This window comes from Oncorhynchus gorbuscha, linkage group LG02, assembly GCF_021184085.1.
Source record: "Oncorhynchus gorbuscha isolate QuinsamMale2020 ecotype Even-year linkage group LG02, OgorEven_v1.0, whole genome shotgun sequence".
In the NCBI taxonomy this organism is placed as follows: Eukaryota; Metazoa; Chordata; class Actinopteri; order Salmoniformes; family Salmonidae; genus Oncorhynchus; species Oncorhynchus gorbuscha.
Genome location: NC_060174.1, coordinates 54,194,232 through 54,213,599, shown reverse-complemented (window position 1 = coordinate 54,213,599; position 19,368 = coordinate 54,194,232). Strand labels below are relative to the sequence as shown.

General features: G+C 43.9%; 1 protein-coding gene across 1 annotated transcript in view; it reads left to right on the top strand.

The window, feature by feature from the left end:
• The first annotated feature begins 224 nt into the window (after nt 1-224).
• Nucleotides 225-19,368, top strand: part of LOC123993193 (contactin-1a-like) — a 119,829-nt gene continuing 100,685 nt past the window's right edge. Inside the window, exon 1 of the mRNA XM_046295077.1 lies at nt 225-352. The gene's annotated coding sequence lies outside the window, so the exon portion shown is untranslated. The remainder of the gene's footprint in view (nt 353-19,368) is intronic.

Genomic DNA, 19,368 nt, shown 5'->3' with positions numbered 1-19,368 from the left:
ATGTCTGTGCCCAGTGGTATGCTACTCCATTAAAATAGGCTACTGCATTTAATGAAAACGATACCATCACACTGCAGAATATGTGAAATAACACTTAGCTATGATCGATCCTCCGTTATGTTGTCAGATCTCTTATATTATGAACACATCTTTTGGACTGGGTGGCTGCGCCTGTCGCCCAATGAAATTTCCGCATAGCGCCCCCTATAGACATCCGTCCAATCGAAGAGGACAAGGGCAGAGACGCAGCTGCCTGTCAGTTTCTACCCTGCTCCTAGTTCCTGAGCACCCGGCGATTATCCAGGCGTGAGTCGTGAATGCACACCGACGGACGGATCGTTCGCTATTGCAGGTAAGAAGATGACAACTTCAGCGATTCTATATATATATACCCCCTCCCCCCTAGAAAAGCTGTGTCTTTGCTGCACGGGGCAAAGCAAGGGGAATCAGTGTTGTTTACACTGATTGAGATGGGGACGAGGTGATGGAGCCTACCGCAATGCAATTTAGACAAGTGTATGCATCTTGCATCCTCGCTCTGTTATTCCCGACTGCAAAACTGAGACTATACAGATGATCTTGAATGGATGCTGTTTGCACATTGACATGGAACGTTATTCTGGGTGACTTTGGTAGCATGCATTTTCCGTGCACGGACAGACAAGACAGTGCGCTGGCTCCATGGTCTTGAAGGGAGGAATAGTGGGTTTGCATTTTTATCCACATTGCGGATGATTAGCTACACACCTGTGTACGTTGTTAATGAATGACATTCATAAAACCTTAAACATACAAAATAGCCTAGCGGTGCTGTTTATCTATCCCTATTCGTTAGGATATTGTTATTATAGGCTAGGCAGCAGGATATCTAATGCTTCTCCTATTATATCCTAGTAATTGATTTAGAAACAGTCGGCGATTCACTGTGAACAGACCAATCCCTGCAAGATGAACATTTTATTTATTATGAATTATACGCAGCAGAAAATATAGGTCGCTGGGTTCATTGTAGCCGACTAGTTGGAGACCCAACAGACGGCGATAGCATATCCCAGCATCATCAGGAAATCACCCCAACCACTAGAATGTCAGCCAGGTTGTCAGCCAAAGTATCATGTCATGGGCGAGTCCTGCCTGGGTGTGAACTGAAGACTACACTGACGGCCTAGTCTGTACTATAATAGATGAGGTATAAACGATTCAACATGACAGATGCAATGGACATGCTGGACTGTTGGCCAAGAGCCAATTCAACCCAATGTATTCAGTTTCATAAATCTGACATGAACTGTCAGAAGGATTTCATGGGAATGCTTTTCATTTTGATCGGAATCCTATAAACTGGACTACTAATGTAATGCATCTTCTGTTGTCCCGTGCCCTGCAAAGTCTGACCAAATTCCGACTTGGCGTATGAGGAATGATAAGGCTCCTCCGGGCTCTTGCTGCTGTATACCATAACAGACCTGAGTTGAAGTAGTATTTATTGTCTCTCGGATACTTCAGCTACTTGATTGAGCTCGCCTGGCACAATGATACCAGTGTAATAGTCCCGAAAGTAAGTTACTATGATGTCAGTAAATGTTTCCCTCGTTGCTTTGGAACAGTTTCAGCACAGTCAAAGCAGCCAGAGAAGCTATATGAGAAACACATTACATAACAGTCACTGTCACTCCAAGACATGTCTCGCTCTGCCCAGGACCATTATGTGTCCTATCATGCATTTCAAATTTGCAGCCTCAGTGGAGTTGGAGCTGTCCTTGGGTTTGGGGAGTCCTCTGTCAGTGTTTTTGTGACACAGCTGAACCCAGAGATAGGTCCAGATAGGGCATCCTTTGAGAAATGCTCTCCAGCAGAAATGTAGCAAAGAAAAACACATTTTCTTCCATGTGCACCCGATCATGGGGCTCACTAAAATAAAGTTGCTTTGCATGTATGTCGTCCTATTCCCTCCAACACTTTTCTCTTTCCTTCCCGAATGACATGCATGAAACCCACGCATAGTCGGATCTGTGTGGCACATCACATCCACATGCATTTCGCTACACCTGCAATAACATCTGCGAAATATTTGTATGTGACCAATAACATTTGATTCTATCTGTGGCTTTATCATGGTGTCGGTGAACCTCTTGAGTAGAGGAGACCAAATGCATTGGCTACACCAGTGGTTCCCCTAACTTTTTATAGTCCCGTACCCCTTCAACCATTCATCCTCCAGCTGCATACCCCCTCTAGCACCAGAGTCAGCGCACTCTCAGATGTATACAATACGTTTGTTAAACAAGGATGAGTGTCAGTTTTTGTCACAATTCCGCTCGTGGGAAGTGACAAGGAGCTCATATAGGACCAGGGCAGAAATAATAATAGAATAATAATCAATACTTTTGCTCTTTATTTAACCATCTTACATATAAAACCTTATTTGTTCATGGCAAATTGTGAATAACTCATCACAGGTTAATGAGAAGGGTGTGCTTGAAAGGATACACATCCTTTTCCACACACAGTCTGTGCCTGTATTTAGTTTTCATGCTAGTGAGGGTCGAGAATCCACTCTCACATTGGTACGTGGTTGCAAAGGGCATCAGTGTCTTAACAGCACGATCTGCCAAGGCAGGATACTCTGAGCGCAGCCCAATCCAGAAATCGGGCAGTGGCTCCTGATTTAAATTACATTTTCAAAGAACCAGTACCCCCGACGGCATGGCGCATACCCCTGGGGATACACATACCTCAGTTTGGGAATACCTGGGCTACACAATAGAGCTTGGCTCTGCTACATGGTCTTGTCTATTATTCTGTCTTCTTGCCTATTAGGCATTATGCCAACCTCACAATTGCAACATCATCAAAACATGAACCATATGTTTATTTTCAGACTGAGATACTTTGAGTGTTGCTCTTGTTTTGTTGGACTGCTTCAGGTCAGAAAGGTGGTCCTTTTGGTGTGATATTACTGAATTGGTACAGCTCCATAACAAATTGATTAACCCTCTTAGCCTTAAATCAGGGATTTAGAAAGCAGGGAAGTTGAAGTCATGGATGGCTGCCATTTGAGATGAAAGTCATTCAAAATGACTTTTTTTGTGAGATTTGATTTGTCCCAAGATATCCCTTCCCAAATCCAAGCTTTCCAAAGACCCTAGGGAGTCAAAGGATTAGCTGGTCAGAGAAAACTAATATAGTCGTTTTTTTGAGATTTGCGTTTGATAATGAAGGTACTCTGGGTCTGGGACTCAGGTGCCGCTGTTTTCAAACCCCACTGATACTCTGTAATCTGAAAGTTAGCAATGTTAACAAGTGCATGTAAAATCCCATAGAGAATGCTAACCAAATGCTAACGAGCGCTTTGTATTTTGTACAGTTTTTGCCCTAAACTATATAAGTATACAAATAAACCTTCATTGGGGCGAGTGGGCTTGTGGTAATGGCTGGAGCAGAATAGTAGGTGGAATGGTATCAAATATGGTTTCCATATTTTTATGTAGCTATGCAAGTCAGTTATTAAGAACAGATTCTTATTTACAATGACGGCCTAGGAATAGTGGGTTAACTGCCTTGTTCAGGGGGAGAACGACAGATTTTTACCTTGTCAGCTTGGGGATTCGATCTAGCAACCTTCCGGTTACTGGCCATATGCCCTAACCTCTAGGCTACCTGCCGCCATGTTTGATACCATTCCATTTGCTCCATTGCAGCCATTATTATGAACCATCCTCCCCTCAGCAGCCTCCACTGCTACTCCCAGTTTGCTGCATGCAAAATTTTTAATTAGCCAACAAGGTTCTTGATCCAAGAGGGGATTCTCTTCTAACCACTTAGCTAGATAGCTAACTAGCTACTAAATTAGCAAACCAAATGCACAACTGTGGAGCATTTAGCACATTTTAGACAGTTACCTTAATAGTTGTAAGATATCTAGCTGGCAAACATTTAGTTGTGAAGTCCATACTGTAACTAGATCACCTGGTGCATTCTGCACAACAGTGAGTGACTCACAAGGCTCCTGTCTCTTGTCGCTGTGTGCTTGTAAACAAACACCACGTGACACTTGACTTGACATAAGCTTCATAATAATGTGACAGGTGAAAGGAAAGAACGCAATGTTCTTTATCTCCTAACGTATGGCACAAGATGATTGCTGGTATTTACTTTTAAAAGTAGCTACACATATTAAAATGAAATATTGTGTTAACGGTATTGAAAAACCATCAAGTGTCTTTTTCCAAATACCCCAGCATACGGTATATACTGTATACCGCCCAAGCCTAACACACACACACACACACACACACACACACACACACACACACACACACACACACACACACACACACACACACACACACACACACACACACACACACACACACACACACACACACACACACACACACACACACACACACACAGCTCTAAGCCTAAGTGCTGTAACGATGGGGCAAAAACCCATTCTCCTCTCCTTATCCCGCTGGCAAACATGTGACACTCTTGTCTTGATGGTCTCTTCAGATTGCTCAGAAATTTCACCAAACCTCCATCAATAAAGAGAGGATCACTAATGGTACCGCTAAGCTGGCTGGCTTTGTGAGAGAGACATGACGTCTTCTTCTCCCTCTTCTTCTGTTTGCTCGGAGACAGACCCCCCCCCCCAGTCCGTCCCTACTGCCTTCTCTGTGCTCTCTATCGTCTCTGTATGTGTTTAGTCCCCACTGCCTTCTCTGTGCTCTCTATCGTCTCTGTATGTGTTTAGTCCCCACTGCCTTCTCTGTGCTCTCTATCGTCTCTGTATGTGTTTAGTCCCCACTGCCTTCTCTGTGCTCTCTATCGTCTCTGTATGTGTTTAGTCCCCACTGCCTTCTCTGTGCTCTCTATCGTCTCTGTATGTGTTTAGTCCCCACTGCCTTCTCTGTGCTCTCTATCGTCTCTGTATGTGTTTAGTCCCCACTGCCTTCTCTGTGCTCTCTATCGTCTCTGTATGTGTTTAGTCCCCACTGCCTTCTCTGTGCTCTCTATCGTCTCTGTATGTGTTTAGTCCCCACTGCCTTCTCTGTGCTCTCTATCTTCTCTGTATGTGTTTAGTCCCCACTGCCTTCTCTGTGCTCTCTATCGTCTCTGTATGTGTTTAGTCCCCACTGCCTTCTCTGTGCTCTCTATCGTCTCTGTATGTGTTTAGTCCCCACTGCCTTCTCTGTGCTCTCTATCGTCTCTGTATGTGTTTAGTCCCCACTGCCATCTCTGTCTGTGCCGCAGGCCTGGCGTTCTCTACGTCTGTGGGTTGTCCTTCTCGCTCATGTATCAGAAGGGTTGGTCCATTTAGTTCTTTGTTCGAACCCAGAGAGAGAGAGAGAGAGAAATAAAGGTTGTCAGTTAGTCCTCTCTGCTATCTCTGTATGCGTATTGTCCCCCCACTGCCGATATGCACTGTATGTTAGTGATGTGCGGGTTGACTCATAACCCGTAGTCCCGTGGCTGTATCCGCAGGGCAGGGGGGGTTTAGTATCATGAAATATTGTGTGGATGAAGGGGCAGATTGAATAAAGAGAAAACAAGACCTTAAAAAAGTCCATGAATGTATAATTCTTGTGCAATTTATATTTGTAGGATACATGGAGGTTTTTCTTTGATTATTTCAGGCTATCTGGCATTAGTGCGCAAGCCTATGGCCTAATTATATGCATGCCAAATAGCCTACAGGCCAGTCTCCAAATGCTTTTTGGGAACGGGCAGCAAAGTTAACGGAGATCCTCAGAGGCAAAAATGACAATATCGGCGTTTGAAGAGGATGACAGCAGTGTTAAGTGTGATGATTGTGAGGTGCTATACAAATTCGACAGCCACGAGACGGGGACTTAAAATAAGCCTATGGCACGTCAAGGGGAATGTAGCCTAGTGTTCAGATGAGTTAAATGGACACTGAAATCTGGACACTGACTGTAGGTTTCTAACCTCTCACATACTGTAGCTTTAATATGAACTCCTGCAGAATTAAGCATTTCACGCAGTAAAATAATACACCGAATGTAGGCTACATTTCGACTCAGGAACAGGAGTGGATAAATAGGATTTCTTTCATTATCTTGAGAGAATGTAAATGTCTGTAGAGGTGCTGTCTTTATCAGCATCATAAAGCTGACAATATTTTAATCGTATATATTATGCGTCCAAGTCGAACTGAAATCTAGTCAGTAACATGTTGGGTCTTTTTCACAGCTTGGACTATGATAGGTAACGTAGCCCTGCCGAGGAGTGGGACTATGATAGGTAACGTAGCCCTGCCGAGGAGTGGGACTATGATAGGTAACGTAGCTCTGCCGAGGAGTGGGACTATGATAGGTAACTTTGTTCTGCCGAGGAGTGGGACTATGATAGGTAACGTAGCTCTGCCGAGGAGTGGGACTATGATAGGTAACGTAGCCCTGCCGAGGAGTGGGACAATGATAGGACTAATAGGTAACGTAGCCCTGCCTATGATAGGTAACGTAGCCCTGCCGAGGAGTGGGACTATGATAGGTAACGTAGCTCTGCCGAGGAGTGGGACTATGATAGGTAACGTAGCTCTGCCGAGGAGTGGGACTATGATAGGTAACGTAGCCCTGCCGAGGAGTGGGACAATGATAGGTAACGTAGCTCTGCCGAGGAGTGGGACTATGATAGGTAATGTAACCCTGCAGAGGAGTGGGACTATGATAGGTAACGTAGCTCTGCCGAGGAGTGGGACTATGATAGGTAATGTAACCCTGCAGAGGGGTGGGACTATGATAGGTAACGTAGCTCTGCCGAGGAGTGGGACTATGATAGGTAATGTGACCCTGCAGAGGAGTGGGACTATGATAGGTAACGTAGCTCTGCAGAGGAGTGGGAGTATGATAGGTAACATTGCCCTGCACAGTGGGACTATGATAGGTAATGTAACCCTGCAGAGGAGTGGGACTATGATAGGTAACGTAGCTCTGCCGAGGAGTGGGACTATGATAGGTAATGTAACCCTGCAGAGGAGTGGGACTATGATAGGTAATGTAACCCTGCAGAGGAGTGGGACTATGATAGGTAATGTAACCCTGCAGAGGAGTGGGACTATGATAGGTAATGTAACCCTGCAGAGGAGTGGGACTATGATAGGTAATGTAACCCTGCAGAGGAGTGGGACTATGATAGGTAATGTAACCCTGCAGAGGAGTGGGACTATGATAGGTAACATAGCCCTGCAGAGGAGTGGGACATAAAATTCTTCAGTCAGGAAAGTCGATCAGCTGTTTTTACAATATCAAAGTCCCATTGCAAATTATATTCTTCGTTCTCAATATCACAAGGCGGTTTGAAAGTGATATTTGTCATTTACTTGTTAAAGACTGATGACTTTATGGATAACAGTTTTTGGGTGAAAAGGCTTTATAATGGAATAATGCATCACAATCAGAATGCCTGAGGAAGATTTGTTACAATGTCATGTAATTGTATGTCATGTGTCTTTTTGACATTGAAGCTTGTAAAATGTGTGTGCGTGTGTGTGTGCGTGTGTGTGTGTGTGTTCCCCAGTCCTCATCAGTGTGATTCTGTTTGCTGATAAAGCGCTGAGATTTCCTCAGTCATATAGAGTTAGTCCCTTCAAGTTGTCTGTCTGCCAACGAGACGTCTCATTCTAAATCAGATTGCCACCTTTCATTAAGATAATGTTCCATTAGACAAAGAGGACCTTTGGGAAATTGACTCCATATCTGCCTCCATTGTCGCTTCCGTAGGGTAATAAGATGACATTGGTAAATGTCAGATACGTCTGGTGCTGTATTGGCTGAATGTATTGGTACACGTGTAAAAAAATAATTTAAAAAAGGGTTCCAAAAGGGTTCTTCGGCTGTCCTCAAAGGAGAACCATTTTTGGTTCCATGTAGATCCCGTTTTGGTTCCGGGTAAAACTATTTTGGGTTCCGTGTAGAACACTTTGTGCAAAGGGTTTTTACATGGAACCCAAAAGGGTTCTACCTGGAAACAAAAGGGCTTCTTCAGAGGGTACCCCTGTTTTAGGTTCTTGTTAGTACCTTTTTTTCTGAGAGGGTAGAGGTGTTGATTGTAACTGAGAAATGTGTTTGTCTATTAGGCTTATATCAATCATAGGACACATTCCCAAATGTCACCCTGTTTCCTTTATAGTACACTACTTTTGACCAAGGGCCATAGCGATTTTCTTATAGGGAATAGGGGGACATTTGGAACGCATGATATAGAAGTAGTGATAGGTGTTATAGGTGTTATAGGTGATGACTCTATGGTCCATTCAAACTACCCCAAAGCATTGCTTTCCATAACATCTTCATGCAAACATCATCAGACTTGGACTGTTGGTTGTACAGTACTTTATATTTGGGTTTGTAACTGGGTTAAATTTGACAGAGGATTGAACCTCCCTGATTCGTCTTTTGACTTCCTATGGAGATATTTTTGGCTTTTACAATACAAAGTACATCTTTGGGGAGAAGTAGATCACTCAGGGTCGCTTTCTCTCTGTCTCTGCGTGTCTCTCTCGCTGCGTCTCTCTCTCTCTCTGCGTGTCTCTCTCTCTGCATGTCTCTCTCTCTCTCTCTGCGTGTCTCTCTCTCTCTCTCTGCATGTCTCTTTCTGTGTCTCTGTCTCTCTCTCTGCGTGTCTCTCTCTTTGTCTCTGTCTCTCTCTCTGCGTGTCTCTCTCTCTCTCTCTCTGCGTGTCTCTCTCTGCATCTCTCTCTGTGTATCTGTCTCTCTCTCTGCGTGTCTCTCTCTGCATCTCTCCCTGTGTCTCTGTCTCTCTCTCTGCGTGTCTCTCTCTCTCTCTCTCGTGTCTCTCTCTGTGTCTCTGTCTCTCTCTCTGCATCTCTCTCTGTGTCTCTGTCTCTCTCTCTGCGTGTCTCTCTGTGTCTCTGTCTCTCTCTCTGCATCTCTCTCTGTGTCTCTGTCTCTCTCTCTGCATCTCTCTCTGTGTCTCTGTCTCTCTCTCTGCGTGTCTCTCTCTGCATCTCTCCCTGTGTCTCTGTCTCTCTCTCTGCGTGTCTCTCTCTGCATCTCTCCCTGTGTCTCTGTCTCTCTCTCAGTCAATAGTACAAATGTAATAAATATAAAAAGCTAAACATGGAAAATGAAAATAGTAACTATCTTATAACTAAATAAATGTCATCTTCACCATTACATCAGTACTACAACTACCATCATCATTACTACTACTACTACCACCACCATCATCATTAAACTGCTATCATTACCATCACCCTTATTACCCATTCCACTACTATTTGGAATGATAATCACAACAATAATAATAGTAATAACAATAATACTAATAATAAGTAAGTTAGTATTTACTATGCACATGTTATTAACCAGTATCCCTCAGGCTATGGCAGGCAAACACATATTTGGCATCAAGAAGAGCCATTGCTCCTTCACCCATGAGTATTTTTAGTTTTTCCTCTGGGATTAATAAGTTACATTTGGAATAAATGTAGTCATTTCTGTGAATAATGAATCTTTTGGTGAGGAATATTTATGACAGTAAAGGAGAAAGTGCATCTCTGTTTCTACCTCCCCTGTCGTACAGCTCCTCTTTGGGTAGCAATGTCTTTTTATGTCTACCAGTTTCTATTGCCAATTGGTGGTCACTCGGTCTGTACTTGGTAAGGATCTGTCTCTGCTTCGTATCTCTGACAGAGTAGAGATCATCAGCCAATTCATATTCTCTGTTTATGGTCAGATAGCAATTTAGTCGGCTTTTGGATTTTGTTTTGTTTTTCCAATGTTGTAAATATGAGTTCTTTGATTGGTTCATGATTTAGTTTATTGGAAATATTTATTTTGAAGACCTACATGCATTAGTTAATGCCCTACATGCATTAGTTGGTGTATTTCTTTGGACTTGTACAACGTTCCGACAGAATTCAATTGGATGTTTGTCCTACAATTAAAGGTCCAGTGTATTGAGTGGCCCCCAAACCTCACTTCCGTAAAGAGCAATTGGCAGGATTACACTGTCAAATTCTTGTTCCAAATTCAAATTTGGATGTTTATTTTGAATAATTTCATTTTTATTGCGTACAATGTTCTGCAGGCTTTTTCTTTGAGTGCATTCACTGCCATACGAGTTTCCCGATGCAGATATGGTCAGACCAAGGTATGAGTAATTTTGTGTGTGTTCAATTATGGTGTTGTTCAGGGTGAATTTATATGAGTGTTATTTGGGGGGGGAAATCGTGATATTTGTAGTTTTTTTAATTTACTGCCAGGGCCCAATTATGGCAATATTGCTATAGAATGTTAAGGTTCTGTTGAAGACATTCTTTGGTTGGTGACAGAAGTACCAAATCATCAGCATATAGCAGGTATTTTACCTGCTGGGGCTGGAGAATGGTCCAACACGTCTGCTAATTCATTGATATAAATGTTGAAAAGATTTGGACTCATACTGCAGCCTTGTCTCACACCTCAACATTGTGAAAATAATGCTGGTTTTTGTTTTTAGATTTTTATTGCACATTTGTTTTCTGTGAGCATACATTTTATTAAGTCATACACCTTACCACTAAACCCACTTTGGACATTTTTATAGAATAGCCCTTCATGCTAAATAGAATCCTTTTTAAAGTCAATAAAGCAAGCAAGGATTTTGCCCTCTTTTGTTTGGTAGATGTGTTTATTAATTAGTGTGTGTAAGGTGTATATATGGTCACTCACTCACTCACTCACTCACACTCACTCACTCACTCACTCACTCACCACTCACTCTCACTCACTCACTCACTCACTCACTCACTCACTCACTCACTCACTCACTCACTCACTCACTCACTCACTCACTCACTCACACACACACACACACACACACATATATATATATATATATACAGTGGGGCAAAAAACACATTTAGTCAGCCACCAATTGTGCAAGTTCTCCCACTTAAAAAGATGAGAGAGGCCTGCAATTTTCATCATAGGTACACTTCAAGTCCGTGTTGCCTGGAGGAATGGAGGAATGGGCCAAAATACCAGCAACAGTGTGTGAAAACCTTGTGAAGACTTACAGAAAACGTTTGACCTCTGTCATTGCCAACAAAGGGTATATAACAAAGTATTGAGATAAACTTTTGTTATTGACCAAATACTTATTTTCCACCATAATTTGCAAATAAATTCATTAAAAATCCTACAATGTGATTTTCTGGATTTTCTTTTCTCATTTTGTCTGTCATAGTTGAAGTGTACCTATGATGAAAATTACAGGCCTCTCTCATCTTTTTAAGTGGGAGAACTTGCACAATTGGTGGCTGACTAAATACTTTTTTGCCCCACTGTATATATCAGGCTTGGCTGGACTATTTTCAATTTCCTTCCCTGACAATTTAAATACAAATTCTGTTCTACAAATAGCTCATTATATTTTGGTCACTATAGCCCGTTGTTAACAAGGTTATGCTCCATAACAATTATAAGAAGGAAAAGTGACTACTCTGATAAAGTAAACAGGGTCAAGCTTTTTTTTGTCTAATTAGTTGGGCAAGTTTAAGTCTCCTAATCTGGATAATATGGACATGTTAATTAACATCGTGCTTAAAGTGTTAAAGTGCCAGTTTACCCATGTGTATTAGCTTAGCATTTGACGGAGCAGAAAGATCACGTTGCATTACACTCGGTGTGTGGGCTGTATTCTCACTGGGGAGGCTGGAACCATCTGTTTAGCTGGATATCATAGGCCTAGATTTAGTTCAATACATTGTCAAAACAGAATATAGTTGGAAAATGCACATTTAGGATGTTGGCAGTCACAGTGTAACAAAAATGTTATTAACACAAGCAGATCTGTTGAATGTTGATTCCTGGTCGAAATATTATGCGGCTAACCAACCTAGGCAGAAATATGAGCGATGACTTTTCTCACACTTCAACATAGATTCCTCAGCTGATTAGTGGTTTGTAGGTTTGGATGGGCAAATCCTTCTCTTTGGTATTGCCTTCTCTATCCAAACACTAGTCACATCCCACTGGGCACAAACAGACATCAGTTTTTGCCCAGTGGGATACCTCATCTCTGCTGTTGAGATATGATAATTGATCCAGCCACCCACCCGACACCAGAGCCAATATTTGACATTGTTTTCGAGCTTAGAATGGCTCCTGGTGTGTGATCCTACTCTGAAAGGCTTTGCGAATACAGGCCCTGATGTTTTCCTGTAATGTTCTAGCCTATTTAGATAAACCCTAATCCCTCTTTACCAATCTGTCCTCATTATCATGTACACATGCATATTCAACAGTGCTTTCTATTCTCTTATTCGGAGATGGAACAGAGATACGCCCATTAAGATACTAAGTAATTAAATGAATACAAATAAGTCTGTCAGTTTTTAAATCTAGAGATATCTGGTTTTTGCATGGGCTGCGTCTCAGTTAAAGCAAATCAAAGTGTATTTGTCACGTGCGCCGAATACAACAGAGACCTTACAGTGAATGCTTACTAACCGACAGCGCAATTAAAAAAAGGTATTAGGTGAACAATAGAGAAGTAAAAAATAAAAAACAACAGTAAAAGGACAGTGAATAATAATAGTAGTGAGGCTATATACAGTAGCAAGGCTATATACAGTAGCAAGGCTATATACAGTAGCAAGGCTATATACAGTAGCAAGGCTATAACAGTAGCAAGGCTATATACAGTAGCAAGGCTATATACAGTAGCAAGGTTATATACAGTAGCAAGGCTATAACAGTAGCGAGGCTATAACAGTAGCGAGGCTATATACAGTAGCGAGGCTATAACAGTAGCAAGGCTATATACAGTAGCAAGGCTATAACAGTAGCAAGGCTATATACAGTAGCAAGGCTATAACAGTAGCGAGGCTATATACAGTAGCAAGGCTATAACAGTAGCAAGGCTACATACAGTAGCAAGGCTATATACAGTAGCAAGGCTATATACAGTAGCAAGGCTATAACAGTAGCAAGGCTATAACAGTAGCGAGGCTATATACAGTAGCAAGGCTATAACAGTAGTGAGGCTATATACAGTAGCAAGGCTTTAACAGTAGCGAGGCTATAACAGTAGCGAGGCTATATACAGTAGCAAGGCTATAACAGTAGCGAGGCTATATACAGTAGCAAGGCTATAACAGTAGCGAGGCAATATACAGTAGCAAGGCTATAACAGTAGCGAGGCTATATACAGTAGCAAGGCTATAACAGTAGCAAGGCTATATACAGTAGCAAGGCTATAACAGTAGCAAGGCTATAACAGTAGCGAGTCTATATACAGTAGCAAGGCTATAACAGTAGCGAGGCTATATACAGTAGCAAGGCTATAACAGTAGCAAGGCTATATACAGTAGCAAGGCTATAACAGTAGCAAGGCTATAACAGTAGCAAGGCTATATACAGTAGCAAGGCTATAACAGTAGCAAGGCTATAACAGTAGCGAGGCAATATACAGTAGCAAGGCTATAACAGTAGCAAGGCTATAACAGTAGCGAGGCAATATACAGTAGCAAGGCTATAACAGTAGCGAGGCTATATACAGTAGCAAGGCTATAACAGTAGCAAGGCTATATACAGTAGCAAGGCTATAACAGTAGCAAGGCTATAACAGTAGCGAGTCTATATACAGTAGCAAGGCTATAACAGTAGCGAGGCTATATACAGTAGCAAGGCTATAACAGTAGCAAGGCTATATACAGTAGCAAGGCTATAACAGTAGCAAGGCTATAACAGTAGCGAGGCAATATACAGTAGCAAGGCTATAACAGTAGCAAGGCTATATACAGTAGCAAGGCTATATACAGTAGCGAGTCTATATACAGTAGCAAGGCTATAACAGTAGCGCGGCTATAACAGTAGCAAGGCTATAACAGTAGCGCGGCTATATACAGTAGCAAGGCTATAACAGTAGCAAGGCGATATACAGTAGCGCGGCTATAACAGTAGCGAGGCTATAACAGTAGCAAGGCTATAACAGTAGCGAGGCTATAACAGTAGCGAGGCTATATACAGTAGCAAGGCTATAACAGTAGCGCGGCTATAACAGTAGCGCGGCTATAACAGTAGCAAGTCTATATACAGTAGCAAGGCTATAACAGTAGCGCGGCTATAACAGTAGCAAGGCTATAACAGTAGCAAGGCTATAACAGTAGCGAGGCTATATACAGTAGCAAGGCTATAACAGTAGCGAGGCTATATACAGTAGCAAGGCTATAACAGTAGTGAGGCTATATACAGTAGCAAGGCTATAACAGTAGCGAGGCTATATACAGTAGCAAGGCTATAACAGTAGCGAGGCTATATACAGTAGCGAGGCTCTAACAGTAGCGAGGCTATATACAGTAGCAAGGCTATAACCGTAGCGAGGCTATATACAGGCACCGGTTAGTCAGGCTGATTGAGGTAATATGTACATACTTCCGGGGCCGACAGAGGTGGCCGCCTCGCTTCGCGTTCCTAGGAAACTATGCAGTTTTTTTTTTTTTACGTGTTATTTCTTACATTAGTACCCCAGGTCATCTTAGGTTTCATTACATACAGCCGAGAAGAACTACTGAACATAAGAGCAGCGTCAACTCACCATCAGTACGACCAAGAATATGACTTTCGCGAAGCGGATCCTGTGTACTGCCTTTCACCCAGGACAACAGAATGGATCCCAGCCGGCGACCCAAAAAAACAACTTCGTAAAAGGGGGAAACGGAGCGGTCTTCTGGTCAGACTCCGGAGACGGGCACATCGTGCACCACTCCCTAGCATTCTTCTCGCCAATGTCCAGTCTATTGACAACAAGGTTGATGAAATCCGAGCAAGGGTAGCATTCCAGAGGGACATCAGAGACTGTAACGTTCTTTGCTTCACGGAAACATGGCTCACTGGAGAGACGCTATCGGAATCGTTGCAGCCAGCGGGTTTCTCCACGCATCGCGCAGACAGAAACAAACATCTTTCTGGTAAGAAGAGGGGCGGGAGCGTATGCTTCATGGTTAACGTGACGTGGTGTGATCATAACAACATACAGGTACTCAAGTCCTTCTGTTCAACGGATTTAGAATTCCTCACAATCAAATATCGACCGCATTATCTTCCAAGGGAATTCTCTTCGATTATAATCACAGCCGTATATATTCCCCCCCAAATAGACACATCGATGGCTCTGAACAAACTTTATTTGACTCTTTGCAAACTGGAATCCATTTATCCGGAGGCTGCATTCATTGTAGCTGGGTATTTTAACAAGGCTAATCTGAAAACAAGACTCCCTAAACTTTATCAGCATATCGATTGGGCAACCAGGGCTGGAAAAACCTTGGATCACTGCTATTCTAACTTCCACCACGCATATAAGGCCCTGCCACGCCGTCCTTTCGGAAAAGCTGACCACGACTCCATTTTGTTGATCCCTGCCTACAGACAGAAACTAAAACAAGAAGCTCCCGCGCTGAGGTCCGATTCCACACTCCAAGACTGCTTCCATCACGTGGACTGGGATATGTTTCGTATTGCGTTAGACAACAACATTGACGAATACGCTGATTCGGTGAGCGAGTTCATTAGAACGTGCGTTGAAGATGTCGTTCCCATAGCAACGATTAAAACATTCCCAAACCAGAAACCGTGGATTGATGGCAGCATTTGCGTGAAACTGAAAGCCCGAACAACTGCTTTTAATCAGGGCAAGGTGACCGGAAACATGACCGAATACAAACAGTGTAACTATTCCCTCCGCAAGGCAATCAAACAAGCTAAGCGTCAGTATAGAGACATTGTAGAATCTCAATTCAACGGCTCAGACACAAGAGGTATGTGGCAGGGTCTACAGTCAATCATGGATTACAAAAAGAATACCAGCCCAGTCACGGACCAGGATGTCTTGCTCCCAGGCAGACTAAATAACTTTTTTTGCCCGCTTTGAGGACAGTACAGTGCCACTGACACGGCCCGCAACTAAAACATGCGGACTCTCCTTCACTGCAGCCGACGTGAGGAAAACATTTAAATGTGTCAACCCTCGCAAGGCTGCAGGCCCAGACGGCATCCCCAGCCGCGCCCTCAGAGCATGCGCAGACCAGCTGGCTGGTGTGTTTACGGACATATTCAATCAATCCCTATCCCAGTCTGTTGTTCCCATATGCTTCAAGAGGGCCACCATTGTTCCTGTACCCAAGAAAGCTAAGGTAACTGAGCTAAACGACTACCGCCCCGTAGCACTCACTTCCGTCATCTTGAAGTGCTTTGAGAGACTTGTCAAGGACCATATCACTTCCACCCTACCTGACACCCTAGACCCACTCCAATTTGCTTACCGCCCAAATAGGTCCACAGATGATGCAATCTCAACCACACTGCACACTGCCCTAACCCATCTGGACAAGAGGAAAACCTATGTGAGAATGCTGTTCATCGACTACAGCTCGGCATTTAACACCATAGTGCCCTCCAAGCTCGTCATCAAGCTCGAGACCCTGGGTCTCGACCCCGCCCTGTGCAACTGGATACTGGACTTCCTGACGGGCCGCCCCCAGGTGGTGAGGGTAGGCAACAACATTTCCACCCCGCTGATCCTCAACACTGGGGCCCCACACGGGTGCGTTCTGAGCCCTCTCCTGTACTCCCTGTTCACCCACGACTGCGTGGCCACGCACGCCTCCAACTCAATCATCAAGTTTGCAGACGACACAACAGTGGTAGGCTTGATTACCAACAATGACGAGATGGCCTACAGGGAGGAGGTGAGGGCCCTCGGAGGGTCGTGTCAGGAAAATAACCTCACACTCGACGTCAACAAAACTAAGGAGATGTTTGTGGACTTCAGGAAACAGCAGAGGGAACACCCCCCTATCCACATTGATGGGACAGTAGTGGAGAGGGTAGTAAGTTTTAAGTTCCTCGGCGTACACATCACAGACAAACTGAATTGGTCCACCCACACAGACAGCATTGTGAAGAAGGTGCAGCAGCGCCTCTTCAACCTCAGGAGGCTGAAGAAATTCGGCTTGTCACCAAAAGCACTCACAAACTTCTACAGATGCACAATCGAGAGCATCCTGTCGGGCTGTATCACCGCCTGGTACGGCAACTGCTCCGCCCACAACAGTAAGGCTCTCCAGAGGGTAGTGAGGTCTGCACAACGCATCACCGGGGGCAAACTACCTGCCCTCCAGGACACCTACACCACCCGATGTCACAGGAAGGCCAAAAAGATCATCAAGGACAACAACCACCCGAGCCACTGCCTGTTCACCCCGCTATCATCCAGAAGGCGAGGTCAGTACAGGTGCATCAAAGCTGGGACCGAGAGACTGAAAAACAGCTTCTATCTCAAGGCCACCAGACTGTTAAACAGCCACCACTAACATTGAGTGGCTGCTGCCAACACACTGACTCAACTCCAGCCACTTTAATAATGGGAATTGATGGGAAATGATGTAAAATATATCACTAGCCACTTTAAACAATGCTACCTAATATAATGTTTACATACCCTACATTATTCATCTCATATGTATATGAATATACTGTACTCTATATCATCTACTGCATCTTTATGTAATACATGTATCACTAGCCACTTTAACTATGCCACTTTGTTTACATACTCATCTCATATGTATATACTGCACTCAATACCATCTACTGTATCTTGCCTATGCCGCTCTGTACCATCACTCACTCATATATCTTTATGTACATATTCTTATCCCCTTACACTTGTGTCTATAAGGTAGTAGTTTTGGAATTGTTAGCTAGATTACTTGTTGGTTATTACTGCATTGTCGGAACTAGAAGCACAAGCATTTCGCTACATCTGCTAAGCATGTGGATGTGACAAATGTGATTTTGATTTGATATGTAGATATGATTAAAGTGACTATGCATATATGATAAACAGAGAGTAGCAGTAGCGTTAAAGAGGGGTTGGTGGGTGGTGGGTAGCGGGACACAATGCAGACAGTCCGGGTAGCCAATGTGAAGGGGTACCGGTTAGTCGGGCTAATTGGCTTAGGGGTTAAAGCTGTTGAGAAGCCTTTTGGTCCCAGACTTGGCGCTCCAGTACTGCTTGCCAGTACCGCTGGGGTCTTTGCCAGTTTTTACACCGCCTGATGTAGAGGTCCTGGAAGGCAGGCAGTGATGTACTGGGCTGTGGTCCCAGGGTGCCGTACTAGGAAGTGATGCCTTTTGAGGATGTGAGGACCCATGCCAAATCTTTTTTGTTTCCTGAGGGAGAGTAGGCTTTGTTGTGCCCTCTTCACGACTGTCTCGGTGTTTTTGGACTATTCTAGTTTGTTGTTGATGTGGACACCAAGGAACTTGAAGCTCTCAAACTGCTCCACTACAGCCCCGTCGATGAGGATGGGGATGTGCTCGGTCCTCCTTTTCCTGTAATCCATAATCATCTCCTTAGTCTTGGTTACGTTGAGGGATAGGTTGTTATTCTGGCACCACCTGGCCAGGTCTCTGACCTCCTCCCTATACGCTGGCTCGTCGTTGTTGGTGATCAGGCCTACCACTGTTGTGTCGTCTGCAAAATTAATGATGGTGTTGGAGTCGTGCCTGGCCATGCAGTCATGGGTGAACAGGGAGTACAGGAGGGGACTGAGCACGCACCCCTGAGAGGCTCCAGTGTTGAGGATCAGCGTGGCAGATGTGTTGCTAGCTACCCTCACCACCTGGGGGTGGCCCGTCAGGAAGTCCAGGATCCAGTTGCAGAGGGAGGTGCTTAGTCCCAGGATCCTTAGCTTAGTGATGAGCTTTGAGGGTACTATGGTGTTGAACGCTGAGCTGTAGTCAATGAATATCATTCTCATGTAGGTGTTCCTTTTGTCTAGGTGGGAAAGGGCAGTGTGGAGTGCATTTGAGATTGCATCATCTGTGGATCTGTTTGGGCGATATGCAAATTGAAGTGGGTCTAGGGTTTCTGGGATAATGGTGTTGGTATCAGCCATTTGCAGCCTTTCAAAGCACTTCATGGCTACGGACGTGAGTGCTACGGGTCTGTAGTTATTTAGGCAGGTTGCCTTAGTGTACTTGGGCACAGGGACTATGGTGGTTTGCTTGAGAAATGTTGGTATTACAGACTCAATCAGGGATATGTTCACAGTCGTCCGGAACAGCTGATGCTCATGCTCTCATTGCTTGCCCCGAGCGAGCATAGAAGTGATTTAGCTCGTCTGATAGGCTCATGTCACTGGGCAGCTCGCTGCTGTGCTTCCCTTTGTAGTCTGTAATTGTTTGCAAGCCCTGCTACATAAGACGAGCGTTGGAGCTGGTGTAGTATGATTCAATCTTATCCCTGTATTGGCGCTTTGCCTGTTTGATGGTTCATTGGAGGGCATAGCAGGATTTCTTATAAGCTTCCGGGTTAGAGTCCCACACC